Source organism: Atractosteus spatula, unplaced genomic scaffold (assembly GCF_055471065.1).
Source record: "Atractosteus spatula isolate fAtrSpa1 unplaced genomic scaffold, fAtrSpa1.hap1 Scaffold_5, whole genome shotgun sequence".
NCBI lineage: Eukaryota > Metazoa > Chordata > Actinopteri > Semionotiformes > Lepisosteidae > Atractosteus > Atractosteus spatula.
This window is the reverse complement of record NW_028296879.1, coordinates 130,001-142,546: the sequence shown is the minus strand read 5'-3', so window position 1 is coordinate 142,546 and position 12,546 is coordinate 130,001. Positions and strand designations below refer to the sequence as shown.

Genomic DNA, 12,546 nt, shown 5'->3' with positions numbered 1-12,546 from the left:
TTTTAAAGAACTTTATCCTGTTTGCCTTACCAACAAACGGATCATCATGGGAGGTGATTTTAACGTGGACCTCCGAGATAAGAAGGACCCAGGAGCAAAGCAGCTCAATCTTCTACTAACACAGTTTGGGCTCTACGACTGCGCCTACCGGATCCAAAGGGAGAAAGCAGAGGCCACGTGGAGGAACGCCCAAGGTACTGTAAAGCGCCTCGATTACGTCTTCGCCTCACTGGACGTACCTGTTGAGATGGTGGTGGTGCAGCCGGTAGGTTTCTCTGATCATGCTCTCGTAGAGGCCCATTTTCCACACCTAAAGAGCCAGTTTGGGTGTGGGGTGTGGAAATTAAATACGGAGAGCCTAAAAGAGGACGAGTACATCAGGGCAATGAGGTTCAAACTGCAAACCTGGTGGAAGGAGAGGAATCTGAGCACCCCCCTGATTGATTGGTGGGAACATCTAAAGAAGAGAATTAGAACAGAGTCCAGAGCTTATTGCCGAGCAAGACTCAAACGCGAGCGACAGAAAGGCAGGGAGTTACAGGAAAGGTTAAACACCTTGTTCTCCCAGTGTAATAAGGATATGTCTGTGTGCCTTGATGAGATTTCAGCAGCTAAAGCTGAACTGCGCGCCTACCACGAGCAAAAGGCGAAGAGCTACCTGTTCAGAGCCCACGCGCAGTTCATACAAACCCACGAAACATGTTCCAGTTTTTTCTTCCGACAGATACGCCAGAGGCAGAAGCGCAGCGTGATGGCTGGCATTCAGACCCCGGAAGGGAAAATAGCAACTAGCAGTGAGGAGATGCTGGAAACTGTGAGGCGTTTTTACCAATGTCTTTTCTCCCTAAAGACAGTGGACGAGGCCATGGGGGCAAGGCTGCTGAGCAATATTACAGCACAGATTCCTGTCGAAGCCCAAGATCAGCTTGAGGCGCCTATAAGCTTACAGGAACTTGGCGACGCCTTGCTCGGCATGAAGACTGGCAAGGTACCAGGTAAAGACGGGCTACCAGCTGAATTTTATCGGACGTTCTGGGACATCTTAGGCCCAATTGTACTACAGGTGGCGGAGGAAATCTTTCGCAGGAAGACCATGTGTGAGTCCATGAGGGAGGGGATCCTTACACTGCTGTATAAAAAAGGGCCTGCAACGGACCTTAGAAACTGGAGGCCGCTGCAAATGTTGTGTGTGGACTATAAGCTGATTGCCAAAGTGCTGGTAAATCGCTTGAAGGGGGTCCTGGCCCATGTGATCGGTTGGGACCAAACCTGCGGGGTTCGAGGTCGTCGTGCCAGCTGGACCCTCCAGCTAGTGCGGGATGTGATTGCGTGGTCCGAAAACAGGAACGTCCCGTTGCTGATCGCCAGCCTGGACCTCGAAAAAGCATTTGACAATGTCTCACACACTTTTGTCTGGCAGGTAATGGAGAAGATGGGTTTCGGCCCCGTCATGCTGGGCTGGCTAAAAATACTGTACTCACAGGTTGGCAGCAGAGTACTGGTGAACGGGCACCTGGGAGGGCTGGTCCACCAAGAGTCCGGGGTGCGTCAGGGCTGCCCCCTGTCCCCGTTACTTTTTGCACTGTACATGGAGCCTTATGCGCGGGCAGTCCAGAAGGAGCCATCCATCGACGGGATCCTGGTACCTGGGAGTGGAGGGAACAGAGTTAAGGTGGCATTATACGCTGACGATGTGACCTTATTCCTCAGCTCTTACCTCAGTTTGCAGGCAGCCTTGGACGTCTTCGAGAACTTCTCCCTCGCGTCAGGTGCTCGGCTAAACAAGGGGAAAAGCCAGATTAAGCTCTTCGGGCCTTGGAAAGAACAACTCGGACCGGCACATGGACTAGGCATCTGTCAAGGCCCCCTTAAGATCCTGGGGGTGCTGTTCACGGCTCAGGATGCTGCCCGGTGCAATTGGTCCCAGAGGCTTGAGAAGGCGCGGCTGCAGCTGACGCACTGGAAGAACAAGCAGCTGTCCTTTGTGGGTAAAGTCCTGATCCTGAAAGTGGTGTACTTGCCCGTGCTGGTTTACCTGGCGTCCGTGTATCCCATGCCTGCGCGCTTTAACAGATACCTGGTAAGGGAGGTTTTCAAGTTCATGTGGGGGGGGAGATACGAGTACGTGCGCAGAGTCGACATGTATCGGCCGGTGGAAGAAGGCGGACGGGGGGTTCCTAACTTCCCCGCAAAACTCAACTGCATATATGTGTCTGGCCTGTGTATTGCTCTGCATTCCCCAGTCTCACACCCCTTTCAGTATTTTGTCAGGTTCTGGCTAGCAAGCCACGTGCGTGGCCTGGCCCAGTGGTCCAACAGTCTGCCCCATGGGAACGACCTCCCGTGGCACTACCGGCATGCGACACACTGGTTGAAGCAGCACCCTGAGCTAAGAGACCACCAGATCCTGCTCAACCACAGACGGCTCTACTCTGCAGTAACCCAAGCTGAGGAGGCCAGCCTCGTAGGAGGCGTCCCCAACGATGTCTGGCGGAGAGTCCAGCCCAGGGGGCTACAGCACCACCTGATGGACTTGAACTGGCTGTCTGCTTGGGGTCGTCTGGCAGTCCGTGAGGTCTTGTTCAAACACAAGCTGACGAAGCAGCAGGAGTGTCCAAGAGCCGGGTGTCACGCCGTGGAATCCATCAGCCACGTGTTCTGGGACTGTAATTTCGCTCAGCGAACTTGGAACAAATGTGAACCTTTGTTTGCTAGTCTGTCATCCACGTTCCGTGTACTTCCTGGGGTTATTTTGCGTGGGTTGAAGGTGGGAAGCAGGACAAACACCATGGGTTTTGTGTTATGGTTGCTTGTTAGTTTAATTAAGTTTGAGTTGTGGAATTCTCGGAATTTGTTAGTTAAAAGGGGAACTGTTTGTACAGTAGATGGGTTATACAGACGGCTTTTGTGGAACTTAAGAGGGTTGGTAGAAGGGGACATAAAGAGATGGGGTTTTCACGCCGCAAAGGAGAAATGGAAATCCATAGTGGATATTTGGGACTGGAAATAGTTTTTGAGCCTCTAGTTTCCTTGTAAATTTGTAAATAGACTGTTTGGGAGATTTGGTGGGCGGGTGGTTAATTTGCATAAAGGGCGGGATCATGTAAATAGGGTTTGGGCTGTAAATTGTGGTTTTGTGTATTTCCAAGTATGTCGCTCATTTTCTGTACGAATATCTGTTTTGAATTTGATTTTGGGGTTGCTTTTGAGTGGGAAGAATAGTAAAAGGGCGGTTTGTGTTTGTATAAGGGTGGGTTTATGATACCTTTTTGATTTAGCTGTGTAATTGTTTTATTTTCGTCTTGTGTTTGTGAATTGATGTATTTGAAGTTTTGGTGTTTTCTTTTGTATTTTGTATAATAAAAAAAAAAAAAAAAAAAATCTGTTCTTATCAGTTTAATATCTGATACGTCCCCCATCGGGGGACCACATATTAAACGGATTTTTGGAACAGGGAGCTGGATCAGGAGCTTGCTCCGTCCTCTCCACGCATCGGCCCGGTATTGCAGCGCCTCCGGGAACGGTGCACTACCTTCTCTCAGCGGTGAAAAGACAGACGTAGCTAGCAAGCAAGCGAGGTGGACCGGAGCTCCTTCCTCTCCGGTCTCGTCTCTCGTCCATCTGTGTGTCTCTGTGTCTCTCTCTCTCCCCCTCCCCGTTCCCGTGCTCCCTCCGTGCACTTTCCCGCGCCTCGACTCTCTCGGCAAGCAGGCCGGCCCCCTTTTCGGCTCCCGTGCGTTTTCCCTCCAAAAAACTTAGTTTTTTCCTCCTTTTTCCAGGGAGGCAGGCGTGGCTTGTGTGTGTGTGTGTGTGTGTGTGTGTGTGTGTGTGTGTGTGTGTGTGTGTGTGTCCCCGTCCTTGCAGGCGGGCCCCTTTCGACAGCCGGCCGTTTTCCCTCCAAAAAACTTAGTATATACACCTTTTCTTTCTTTTTTTCGGCAGGCAGGCAGGTGTGTGTGTGTCCCCGTCCCTCCCGAGAGAGCGCTGCCCCTTGCCTCTGCCCGCAGGTGCCGACGGTCCGCTTTCGCTTGCAGCTCACTCGGCACGGCTGCTGCTGGTGGGAGGGGCCTAAGCTAAGGAGGCCGGCCGGCTGGCGCCCCCCGCGGCTGCGGTCGTTGTCGGGCCGTTGACAGGAGATCAAAGAGCAGGGCCCCCGCCCGGGACTGGCGGGCAGGCAGGCGAGCAAGCAGGCAGGCAAGAGAGGGGGAGAGCGGAGTCCGGGCGGCCGGCAGCCGCGTGCGGACCGGGCTCCAGAGGCGTCGGCCTGCGCCGCTGCGCGCCAGCCGGACGCCCGCGCGCCCGCCCAAGGCCGGCGTCGGGCATCGCTTCTCGGCCTTTTGGCTAAGATCAAGTGTAGTATCTGTTCTTATCAGTTTAATATCTGATACGTCCCCCATCGGGGGACCACATATTAAACGGATTTTTGGAACAGGGAGCTGGATCAGGAGCTTGCTCCGTCCTCTCCACGCATCGGCCCGGTATTGCAGCGCCTCCGGGAACGGTGCACTACCTTCTCTCAGCGGTGAAAAGACAGACGTAGCTAGCAAGCAAGCGAGGTGGACCGGAGCTCCTTCCTCTCCGGTCTCGTCTCTCGTCCATCTGTGTGTCTCTGTGTCTCTCTCTCTCCCCCTCCCCGTTCCCGTGCTCCCTCCGTGCACTTTCCCGCGCCTCGACTCTCTCGGCAAGCAGGCCGGCCCCCTTTTCGGCTCCCGTGCGTTTTCCCTCCAAAAAACTTAGTTTTTTCCTCCTTTTTCCAGGGAGGCAGGCGTGGCTTGTGTGTGTGTGTGTGTGTGTGTGTGTGTGTGTGTGTGTGTGTGTGTGTCCCCGTCCTTGCAGGCGGGCCCCTTTCGACAGCCGGCCGTTTTCCCTCCAAAAAACTTAGTATATACACCTTTTCTTTCTTTTTTTCGGCAGGCAGGCAGGTGTGTGTGTGTCCCCGTCCCTCCCGAGAGAGCGCTGCCCCTTGCCTCTGCCCGCAGGTGCCGACGGTCCGCTTTCGCTTGCAGCTCACTCGGCACGGCTGCTGCTGGTGGGAGGGGCCTAAGCTAAGGAGGCCGGCCGGCTGGCGCCCCCCGCGGCTGCGGTCGTTGTCGGGCCGTTGACAGGAGATCAAAGAGCAGGGCCCCCGCCCGGGACTGGCGGGCAGGCAGGCGAGCAAGCAGGCAGGCAAGAGAGGGGGAGAGCGGAGTCCGGGCGGCCGGCAGCCGCGTGCGGACCGGGCTCCAGAGGCGTCGGCCTGCGCCGCTGCGCGCCAGCCGGACGCCCGCGCGCCCGCCCAAGGCCGGCGTCGGGCATCGCTTCTCGGCCTTTTGGCTAAGATCAAGTGTAGTATCTGTTCTTATCAGTTTAATATCTGATACGTCCCCCATCGGGGGACCACATATTAAACGGATTTTTGGAACAGGGAGCTGGATCAGGAGCTTGCTCCGTCCTCTCCACGCATCGGCCCGGTATTGCAGCGCCTCCGGGAACGGTGCACTACCTTCTCTCAGCGGTGAAAAGACAGACGTAGCTAGCAAGCAAGCGAGGTGGACCGGAGCTCCTTCCTCTCCGGTCTCGTCTCTCGTCCATCTGTGTGTCTCTGTGTCTCTCTCTCTCCCCCTCCCCGTTCCCGTGCTCCCTCCGTGCACTTTCCCGCGCCTCGACTCTCTCGGCAAGCAGGCCGGCCCCCTTTTCGGCTCCCGTGCGTTTTCCCTCCAAAAAACTTAGTTTTTTCCTCCTTTTTCCAGGGAGGCAGGCGTGGCTTGTGTGTGTGTGTGTGTGTGTGTGTGTGTGTGTGTGTGTGTGTGTGTGTGTGTGTCCCCGTCCTTGCAGGCGGGCCCCTTTCGACAGCCGGCCGTTTTCCCTCCAAAAAACTTAGTATATACACCTTTTCTTTCTTTTTTTCGGCAGGCAGGCAGGTGTGTGTGTGTCCCCGTCCCTCCCGAGAGAGCGCTGCCCCTTGCCTCTGCCCGCAGGTGCCGACGGTCCGCTTTCGCTTGCAGCTCACTCGGCACGGCTGCTGCTGGTGGGAGGGGCCTAAGCTAAGGAGGCCGGCCGGCTGGCGCCCCCCGCGGCTGCGGTCGTTGTCGGGCCGTTGACAGGAGATCAAAGAGCAGGGCCCCCGCCCGGGACTGGCGGGCAGGCAGGCGAGCAAGCAGGCAGGCAAGAGAGGGGGAGAGCGGAGTCCGGGCGGCCGGCAGCCGCGTGCGGACCGGGCTCCAGAGGCGTCGGCCTGCGCCGCTGCGCGCCAGCCGGACGCCCGCGCGCCCGCCCAAGGCCGGCGTCGGGCATCGCTTCTCGGCCTTTTGGCTAAGATCAAGTGTAGTATCTGTTCTTATCAGTTTAATATCTGATACGTCCCCCATCGGGGGACCACATATTAAACGGATTTTTGGAACAGGGAGCTGGATCAGGAGCTTGCTCCGTCCTCTCCACGCATCGGCCCGGTATTGCAGCGCCTCCGGGAACGGTGCACTACCTTCTCTCAGCGGTGAAAAGACAGACGTAGCTAGCAAGCAAGCGAGGTGGACCGGAGCTCCTTCCTCTCCGGTCTCGTCTCTCGTCCATCTGTGTGTCTCTGTGTCTCTCTCTCTCCCCCTCCCCGTTCCCGTGCTCCCTCCGTGCACTTTCCCGCGCCTCGACTCTCTCGGCAAGCAGGCCGGCCCCCTTTTCGGCTCCCGTGCGTTTTCCCTCCAAAAAACTTAGTTTTTTCCTCCTTTTTCCAGGGAGGCAGGCGTGGCTTGTGTGTGTGTGTGTGTGTGTGTGTGTGTGTGTGTGTGTGTGTGTGTGTGTGTGTCCCCGTCCTTGCAGGCGGGCCCCTTTCGACAGCCGGCCGTTTTCCCTCCAAAAAACTTAGTATATACACCTTTTCTTTCTTTTTTTCGGCAGGCAGGCAGGTGTGTGTGTGTCCCCGTCCCTCCCGAGAGAGCGCTGCCCCTTGCCTCTGCCCGCAGGTGCCGACGGTCCGCTTTCGCTTGCAGCTCACTCGGCACGGCTGCTGCTGGTGGGAGGGGCCTAAGCTAAGGAGGCCGGCCGGCTGGCGCCCCCCGCGGCTGCGGTCGTTGTCGGGCCGTTGACAGGAGATCAAAGAGCAGGGCCCCCGCCCGGGACTGGCGGGCAGGCAGGCGAGCAAGCAGGCAGGCAAGAGAGGGGGAGAGCGGAGTCCGGGCGGCCGGCAGCCGCGTGCGGACCGGGCTCCAGAGGCGTCGGCCTGCGCCGCTGCGCGCCAGCCGGACGCCCGCGCGCCCGCCCAAGGCCGGCGTCGGGCATCGCTTCTCGGCCTTTTGGCTAAGATCAAGTGTAGTATCTGTTCTTATCAGTTTAATATCTGATACGTCCCCCATCGGGGGACCACATATTAAACGGATTTTTGGAACAGGGAGCTGGATCAGGAGCTTGCTCCGTCCTCTCCACGCATCGGCCCGGTATTGCAGCGCCTCCGGGAACGGTGCACTACCTTCTCTCAGCGGTGAAAAGACAGACGTAGCTAGCAAGCAAGCGAGGTGGACCGGAGCTCCTTCCTCTCCGGTCTCGTCTCTCGTCCATCTGTGTGTCTCTGTGTCTCTCTCTCTCCCCCTCCCCGTTCCCGTGCTCCCTCCGTGCACTTTCCCGCGCCTCGACTCTCTCGGCAAGCAGGCCGGCCCCCTTTTCGGCTCCCGTGCGTTTTCCCTCCAAAAAACTTAGTTTTTTCCTCCTTTTTCCAGGGAGGCAGGCGTGGCTTGTGTGTGTGTGTGTGTGTGTGTGTGTGTGTGTGTGTGTGTGTGTGTGTGTCCCCGTCCTTGCAGGCGGGCCCCTTTCGACAGCCGGCCGTTTTCCCTCCAAAAAACTTAGTATATACACCTTTTCTTTCTTTTTTTCGGCAGGCAGGCAGGTGTGTGTGTGTCCCCGTCCCTCCCGAGAGAGCGCTGCCCCTTGCCTCTGCCCGCAGGTGCCGACGGTCCGCTTTCGCTTGCAGCTCACTCGGCACGGCTGCTGCTGGTGGGAGGGGCCTAAGCTAAGGAGGCCGGCCGGCTGGCGCCCCCCGCGGCTGCGGTCGTTGTCGGGCCGTTGACAGGAGATCAAAGAGCAGGGCCCCCGCCCGGGACTGGCGGGCAGGCAGGCGAGCAAGCAGGCAGGCAAGAGAGGGGGAGAGCGGAGTCCGGGCGGCCGGCAGCCGCGTGCGGACCGGGCTCCAGAGGCGTCGGCCTGCGCCGCTGCGCGCCAGCCGGACGCCCGCGCGCCCGCCCAAGGCCGGCGTCGGGCATCGCTTCTCGGCCTTTTGGCCAAGATCGTCTGATACGTGGCTTGACCGCGGTCAGAGGGCTTCCCAAAAGACGAGAAAGGCGGAGGAAGAAGAGGGCGGAAAACCTTACCGGAAGAACAACCTTTCCCAGAAGGAGGCGGCGAGAAGAGGAATCCCGTTGAAGACAGCAGCATCCAGGAAGATCTGAGGCTCCACCGGAGCCGCTCTGGGTTGCGCTCAGGGGGCGAAGGTGGGACTTCCGGATGGCGACAACGGTGACTCCGGGTGAGTTGCCTTCTTACTCGGCGGCCGGGCGGCCTCTGTCCCGTGAGGGGCAGATGAGCCGCACGGTGCGCTTTGTTTTGAAGAGTGCGGAAGAGCATGTTGAATGGATGAACAGAGGGCACTTTGAAAGGAAGATCTTGTTTCAGGCACTTCAAGTTGAGTGGAAAAACATTCTAGGAGTCCAAGATTTCCAGTCTAAGTTTACCTTTGATGTGACGCTTACCTCTGATGAAGAATGCTCTAGGATGTGGAATGAGGCTGAAAGGAAGAAGGATGAAGAACCATTGGCAAAGTTTTACATCGAACCCCTATTCGCACGAGAATTACGTTCCTTGATCGTTCACATGTATAATCCTCACGTACCGGAGCCCGATATTGTTACCTTCCTCCGCAGATTTGTTGACGTCCAGGGAGGCGGCCAGAAGGTGGTGGACGAAGAGAGGATCTGGACCTTTAAGAGGAGGTACCTGGTGAGGTTGCGGCAAAGCCCAACAACACCAGGAGGTGTGTTGTACCCCCCAGCCAACTTCACCATCGGACCTAACAGGGGTTACCTCATGTATTCCGGTCAGCCGCAGACGTGTCGAAGGTGCGGACAAGAGGGGCATCTTGCGGCGGAATGCAGTACTGAGGTCTGCAGACGGTGTGGTCGCACGGGACACGTGGCTACTGCTTGCAGCTTCCAGCAGCTGTGTAACTTGTGCGGAGAGCCGGGGCACTTGTACAGGGCATGCCCCGTCAAAACCCGCAGCTTTGCGTCGGTGGTGTCCGGCAAATCCGCACAGCCTGGAGAACCAAGTACTCACCGGGACGACAGACGGAGCGCGCTGGATACAGCATCAAGGCGGGAGTCAATCCCCGGGCTGATGCCCGGAGCACAGGATCCGGCAGAGGAGGTGAGGACAATTCCAGCAGAGGGTTCTCCGGACAATGACTGGACTACTGTGGGAAGGAAAAAGAAGAAGAAGAGAAGACACCTGGAGGTTTCAGATGAGGACGGCGCAGGGAGGGACGAGAAACGGACCAAGGAAATTTCCCAATCTTCTGAGGGGGAAATGAACGTACCTTCCGAAGATGAGTACGAGGCCGCTATGGAGGGCGAAGACGAGATCCAGCCAGATCGGGAACCTGAGGGAGGGGAAGCTCTAGGAGTGAACGGAGAAGCAGAGGAGGAGTCAGAAAGCGAAAGTGAGGAGATAAACGAGGACACTGGAGAATCAAGCAGCGAAGGAGAGGAAGAAGAAGAGGAACAGGAAGAGTCTCAGATGGAGGAAGAAGCAGACAGGGAAGAAAAAGGAGGGGAAGAAGAAGGTGGGGCTGGTGAAGCCCCTGTTCTGGTCGCGCAACCTCTAGACCCAGCGGTCGGGGTTGCGGCGATTGGCGAAGTCGGAGGGCAAGAACACGACGAGTCGAGCAGTTCAGAGGAAAGCGGGTCCCTGCCATGCGGCGGGGTAGCCCGCTCCGACACGGACCTCCTCCTCGGCCTTGACTCCCCAGCGACACCCCCGCACTTCGTGATGTCGGTGGGGGATAGCCCTTTGGGAAGTCCAGACCTGATGAGGTTCCCACAGTAGATCGACTCAAGACGGCAAAATTCCCAGGTTACCCGACTGGCCCGGAGTTGGTAAAACATCCTCCCCGACCTGCATGGAGTGCACACTCTGCACCGTAAATGCCAGGGGTCTGAAAAATAAAATCAAAAGAACCAGCGTTTTTAAAGACCTGTCCGAACGTTGTTGTAGCTTTTATTTTGTGCAGGAGGCCCACCTGAGTTCAAGGAAAGACGTCTTGGACTTCCAGAAGGACTGGTCAGATGGCGACTCCTGGTGGAGCGTGGGGGGCGTGCACTCCTCAGGAGTGGGGATACTCTGCGGCACCCCAAACTTCAGAGCAAGCGAGGTCGACTCGGTGGTTCCTGGTCGGATTCTGGCGGTAGATGGGGTGTGGGAGGGAATAAAACTTAGGCTTATAGCAGTATATGGGCCCACAGAAAGACGATTACAGGCGGGCTTTATTAAAGATCTCGAGCCGCTTTTATTTACCAACAGGCAGGTAATAATAGGGGGGGATTTTAATGTTGACGCGAGTGATGTGCGAGGACCGGGTGTGCGTGGGCTGAAAGGTTTAATTAAGGACTTCAAACTGCAGGACTGTTTCGAAGGAGCGGGGCCGGCCTCCAAGGCGTACACTTGGAGCAATGGGCGGGACTCCTTCAGGCGACTCGATTACATATTCACCACCCTAAAGGGGGTGACACGGTCGAGGCAGGTGGTTCCTGTTTGGTATTCAGACCATCTGGTGTTATCGGTTACCGTGTCTCTTGGCGGCTCCCGCTTCAGACCAAGTAATTGGAAACTTAATACCCAAATCCTGTCCGAGGCCGAATATCGTGCCCGGATAGGGAGTGTCTTGGAGCGTTTCCAAAGGAACAGGTGGAGTTTCCCGTCGGCCGTGCACTGGTGGGAGGCCTGTAAAAAGGCCATAGCTCGGGCTTCCATGAGCTATAGCCGACAGAAGAAGTCTAAGGGTAGAGAGGCCTTAGAAGTGCTACAAAAAGAACTAGAAGGCCTGTACGTGGCCTTCAACAGGGGCGGCACCTTTAATGCAAAGAGGGCTGCAGAAATCAAGCACAGTCTTCAAGAAATCTGGGCTGCACGGGCCAAAGACTTCCTGTTCAGACTGAAGGGTGAACTTATGGAGGCCGATGAAAAGTGCTCATCCCGCTTCTTCGGCTCGGTTCGCGCGCGACAGTCTAAGACCTGTTTCGAAGCGTTGCGCCGGGCCGATGGTTCGGTGACCTCAGACGTACCTGAAATGGTGGAGTGCGCTTCCGACTTCTACAGGTCTTTGTTCGCGGAGACATCAGTGGACTCGAGCCGATGGAAGGTCTGGTTGAAGGGCATTGAGGGAAGAGCCAAGTTTGCTCAAGGTCTGGACGGGGTTCTGACGGCCCAAGAACTGAAGGAGGCTATGGCCGGCTTACGAAGGGGAACCGCCCCTGGCATTGATGGTTTGCCCATAGACTTCTTTGTTGTGTTTTGGGATCAGTTATGGCCTATGCTCATGGTTGTTTACGAGGAAATTTTGCAGGTTGGAGAACTAGGGACCACAATGAAGACCGGGGTGCTGTCCCTAATCCATAAGAAAGGTGACAAGGCGGATCTGGAAAACTGGAGGCCGATCCAGTTGCTCTGTACCGATTATAAGATCCTCGCCAGAGCACTGGGCATGAGGCTGAGGAAGGTTATGCCAGATCTGGTCTGTAGAGACCAAACGTCCAGTGTTGCCGGCCGAAGAATATCGTGGAATCTCCACCTCGTCAGGGACACGATAGCCTGGGTAGAGGACCGAGGGCTGGAATTTATGCTGGTAAGCCTCGACCAAAGTAAGGCTTTCGACAGGGTCCACCACGCCTTCCTATGGGAAGTGCTGAGGAGTCTGGGAGTGAGTGAGGGGTTTGTGAGGTGGATTCAGATCCTGTATAACGGCGTTGTAACGAGGGTGCGCGTGAATGGGAATCTGGGCCCCGGGGTACCGGTCGGCCGCGGAGTGAGGCAGGGGTGCCCCCTGTCTCCCCTGTTGTACGTCTTGTACACCGAGCCCCTCTTACACGCCATCCGCACAGATCCCCTCATTGAGGGAGTAACAGTCCCAGGCAGCAAGGGCGAACAAGTGAAGGTCGCAGCCTACGCCGACGACATCTCACTGTTCTTGACCACGGACAGGAGTTTATACAGAGTATTACAGATCCTGGAAGAACTGGCCGCCGGCACGGGGTCCTATTTAAACAGGACCAAGTGCGCGGTGAAATACTTTGGGAACTGGAAGGACAGGCGAGATGTAGTCGGCGACCTCCCTATAGAAACGGGTCCCTTAAAGATTCTGGGGGTTCATTTCCACACGGGTGACTCGGCTACGGCCAATTGGGAGAACAAACTGTCGAAGGTGAATCAGAAATTAGGATTGTGGCAGACCAGGTCTCTTTCCTATACAGGAAAGGTCCTGGTCATTAAGGTGGACGTGTTACCCCTGTTACTTCACCTGGCAGGGGTATTCCC

At 56.8% G+C, this 12,546-nt stretch overlaps 5 non-coding genes across 5 annotated transcripts; all 5 read left to right on the top strand.

Moving 5' to 3' along the window:
• Positions 1–3,338: 3,338 nt before the first annotated feature.
• On the top strand, positions 3,339–3,534 carry LOC148806419 (U2 spliceosomal RNA). Its single transcript, XR_016089584.1, has one exon. It is a non-coding gene; the product is annotated as a U2 spliceosomal RNA (small nuclear RNA).
• Positions 3,535–4,321: 787 nt separating this feature from the next.
• Positions 4,322–4,512, top strand: LOC148806418 (U2 spliceosomal RNA). Its single transcript, XR_016089623.1, has one exon. It is a non-coding gene; the product is annotated as a U2 spliceosomal RNA (small nuclear RNA).
• Positions 4,513–5,293: 781 nt separating this feature from the next.
• LOC148806417 (U2 spliceosomal RNA) lies at positions 5,294–5,484 on the top strand. Its single transcript, XR_016089622.1, has one exon. It is a non-coding gene; the product is annotated as a U2 spliceosomal RNA (small nuclear RNA).
• A 787-nt stretch (positions 5,485–6,271) lies between these two features.
• On the top strand, positions 6,272–6,462 carry LOC148806416 (U2 spliceosomal RNA). The gene has a single exon (XR_016089621.1). It is a non-coding gene; the product is annotated as a U2 spliceosomal RNA (small nuclear RNA).
• A 787-nt stretch (positions 6,463–7,249) lies between these two features.
• Positions 7,250–7,440, top strand: LOC148806415 (U2 spliceosomal RNA). Its single transcript, XR_016089620.1, has one exon. It is a non-coding gene; the product is annotated as a U2 spliceosomal RNA (small nuclear RNA).
• The last annotated feature ends 5,106 nt before the right edge of the window (positions 7,441–12,546 follow it).